The sequence below is a fragment of the Apteryx mantelli genome, chromosome 26 (assembly GCF_036417845.1).
Source record: "Apteryx mantelli isolate bAptMan1 chromosome 26, bAptMan1.hap1, whole genome shotgun sequence".
NCBI classification, from domain to species: Eukaryota; Metazoa; Chordata; class Aves; order Apterygiformes; family Apterygidae; genus Apteryx; species Apteryx mantelli.
Window position 1 is genome coordinate 4,120,055 of NC_090003.1, and position 4,062 is coordinate 4,124,116.

A 4,062-nucleotide genomic window follows, 5' to 3' on the forward strand; every position below is an offset into this window, starting at 1 on the left:
ACAGATAAAACTTGGGAACTAGTCAGCTGAGAATAGCCATGCTGCCATATTCGGGACCAATGTAGTCATCCAGGATGAAAGTCTTGCTATGAGGACAGGCATTGTTTTGCCCCTATGCTAGACAAATTCTGTAGGAAGAAATTCCTTTTGTGTTTGCACATGTGTTTGGATTTGAAACTGATCAGTTGAGAATTCTGATAGTAAATATCTAACCAAATATTTTGAGGAACTTCACCTACACAGAAAGTCAAAGAAATGAGATGCTTCTAACACGTCTCATGGATTCTCCAATTTGCCTTAAATGTGCAAGCAGTCAGCAAGTGACAAGCTCTGTGTTTTTCAGAAGAGCAAACTCCTAACTGGAAGACAGAATTACTACCTTAAGCTCTGTGCTTCAAAAGTTTTTTTTTTTTTTTTTGAATATGTCTCTAAATAATTTCTGGTGGTAATTTGTTGTTATTAATGGCTTATCATGCAACCCAGTAACAGAAAGTCAAATGAATAGCAAAGTGTGCAAGATGATACCCCCCCCTTTTTTTTTTGCTGCCCAGTAAAGGCCAGACCTTACTTTCTAAAGTAGAAGAATCATGTTTTCAGTGGAAAAATAACCTGCTTGTGCTCACTCTCTTGCTCTTACCCCCCCCCCCCCCGCTAATTGAAGATGAACTCAAAGGATTCATATCTCATGTTATTAGGAAGTCATTTCTGGAATTCCTTTTTGAAATGAATGAGGATGATTTGACTCCCCTTATTAGGGTTCCTGGTGCAAAGTTTTTCCTGTTTCAAACCTTGGTCACACTGAAGAGCATGCTACAAGAGAAGAGTGAGTCTTGTCTTTGAAAGTGTCTCATTGTTTCTATAGATTTGCCACAAGATGGCATAATAATACCACCTAGGTCTTGGGTGAGGGGCAACTAGATGGCTGGGACTATGTGTTTGCTTGGGAATGCATAAAGGATGTGAATGAAAAGTTTCTTTGAAACATGGGATACAATCAGCTGTGCCGCAGTATTCTGCGGACAGCAACTGATGTGACCTTGAGCTCTTGGTCTTTCTTCCCCAAGCTGCTCTTTTGGCTGCTGTTATCTTTAGGTTTGTTCTTCTACCAGCTTTGTTTATTAGCCCAATCAACAGTTTGGGCTTATAGCAGATTAACATTGGGAAACCTTGGATTTGAAGCTAAGGGGTCTGTGATAGGAGTACTTTAGTGGCTATTCCAGTTCTTGTTCTAATGTTGCTGAGCTCAGAGAGAGGAAGCTGCTTGCATTTTCAGGTGTTTTGAGATCCTTGGGTTTCATTGCTATTAAGCACAACATCAACCTATTTCTAGTTTTTGCAAAGGGGTGTTGAATGCTCTTCCAGGTGCTTGTGAATTGACAAGATTCAAGTGCTTTTGAACTGCTGCAACTGGGCTGTGAGAACAGCAGCAGCAACATCTGCAAGTTTCTGTAGATAATACAAATGGTGATTTGGAGGTCAGGGGAGATGTAACAACTGTGCTGATGCACTTATTTCAGCCCAGCACAGAGAAAAGTATACAATGGGAGTTAGCTACAGTTAGTTTATCCCAGTAGGCCACCAAGTAACTTTGCCTTGTGCTTGCAAATGTAGATAGGATTCATTTTCCCCCAGACCTGAGGATATCACAGCCTTGGCATTTGTCTCTTGGGATGAGAAAGGGGATGTTGTGAGTAGATAGGGGCAGCCTGCACCAGCAGACCAAAAAAGCAATTGCCCCTTTCCAGCTTTGAATGTCATTTCTTGCCATGGTGTGTGGATCTGTCAGGCTGTTTAGCTGCAGTATGACAGATTGTCCTATTAATGTGTCATCAAGTGCACTTTTACAAATTCATGGCTTGTCTACAACTAACCTGAAAAAGAGGCTTAAGTATGAGAAGGCGCCAAAGAAAGTTAAATATTATTAACAAATAAAGTCTGCCACGTAGTTTTGATGGAATGTGAGCTAGTTGGGGGAGGGGGGATATGCTGTTAACTATTTAACTTCTAGCTTCCCTTCATCCTCTCACTCTCTTCCCCTTCCCAAACACCATTTCTCTCTCCCTTTAATGATGTTTTTCAAATGTTTATTCTGCTGTTGACTTAAGAGTTCTTGATTTTGTGCTTGGATTATTTCTGTCTTAGTTTCCTTGAGACGGAGATAATAGAGATAGTAGAGATAATGCTCCTGTTCCATCCTGCCTGCCTTTAAAGTCCACTGAAGAGGTGTGCTGGTGTTATTACTTGGATTACAGAAGGCATGGAAAGGGGGTAATTAAAAGAGAGCAAGTCTGTTGCTTGCTGACTGAATTGGGGACTTCAAATTATGTCATCTTCAAATTTCATTGTTCTTGAACAGTCTCATGGTACAACCTCAAATAATTATTTTGTGCCTCACTTTCCCTATTTGTAGAAAGAATAGGAATGTTTGTTCTAGGCTGTGGGGAACTGGCAAAGATTAGCTGCCTCTGTCCAAGGACTTTAAAATCTTTATGAAATGTTTGTAGGAGAGAGTAACATGTTTTCTGTTGTTTTTAATAACCAGTTCCCCCCCCCCCCCCAAAAAAAAAAAAAAAGCTCCCACTGAGCCTCTAATGAGAGCTAGGGGAAAATGTTGCATGGAGCAGAGCTAACTAGAATATAAAATAAGAGTTTTGATGTGTGGATGTGTGTTGTGATGCTGAGTGCGTATTCCAAGCCACATATTTCTAGCACTACCACACACTCGTGTACAGTTTTGCAAACTTCCCAGAAAAATGATGGTTTCTCTGAGATAATGAAGGGGAGGTATGGAATAGAACTGAGGGGAGGGAGCAGGGAATGGGCATTGACTTAAATCTGCCTGGCACACTGGCCAGCTCTACTTATCAGTGAGTCTAATAGGAATGTGAAGAGAATAGGCTTGACAGCTCATTAGAATGTGATCCCTCCTCCTCTCTCCCCCCCCCCCCCTTCAAGTTGATGGAAACTCTTTCAGGAAAGAAGTACTTATTTGCTGAGGTAAAGCAAAGGCTGAGGAGGGCTTTGCCAGTGTGCAGCTGGGGAAAGGAGCAACGAGAAAAATCAGAGGTGATCTACACTTGGAGGAACCTGAAATTTCTCCCGATGTAAAGGGAAATGAGGATGAAAAAAATACAAGACTCTGCATCCTGACAGCTGTTTGCAGCACAGGGATTTACTGCTCATCATCTCATTAAAGAAAAGGGAAGATAAAGCCAGCCAAAGAGGGAGAGAAACTAGACTTGGGAAAACTTTATCTGCTCCTAATGGACTTAGGTACATCCTCAGATTCTTTGCTTATCTGTTTTAACTTTTATCGTATGTGAGAAATCAATTTGCTTCTTAGAAGACTGAGCACTTGGCTGAGCTCTAATGTTTTCAGCCCCTTCAGAAAAGCAACAGCTGTAGCAACCTTGGTTTGCAGTTCCCCAGCATCTTGGAAGGAAAAGATGGGAACTTGTCACTGAGGAAGGGGAGGTATCCTTGAAGCAAGGATGGATGGAGCCTATTCAACCCTGCTTTGAACTGGATGCAACACACTAACTTACAGAAGGCTAAATCTTCTCTTGAAGAGGAATAACCTAACAAACACCCTAATGGGTTTGTGTTGTCAACTGTGGCCTGAGCAACTGTTGCCCTGAGCCATTTGACTTCTCTAGGTTTCATAGTTGTGTGCATTTTAATTGAGTCTGAAGACTTATTGGGCAAGGTGTGTGTTTGCGGGGACACCTCAAGGTAGGTGGCAGGACTTTTCAGGGCCTCTTGTATTTATGTAAACTTCAAAGGACTGAGTGGACTTACCTTTTCTTCAAGTGAATCCAAATTTTTAAACAAGTTTATCCATACCATTTCAATGTGTCCTGCTTGAACAGAGATTTTTCCAGCAACCAGCATATTTGCACATGCTGCTCATTTAACGTTGCATAGCCCAGTGGATCATCGTTAGTAGCTTTAACCTTTTTTTTTATTCTTTTAGAGAGAAGTCTGTGTTTATTCCTATTATTGGTGGTGGAAGTTTTTGCACTTGGAGAGTGCCCTTCCTGACTCGGCCCCTCCCTTTTCAAA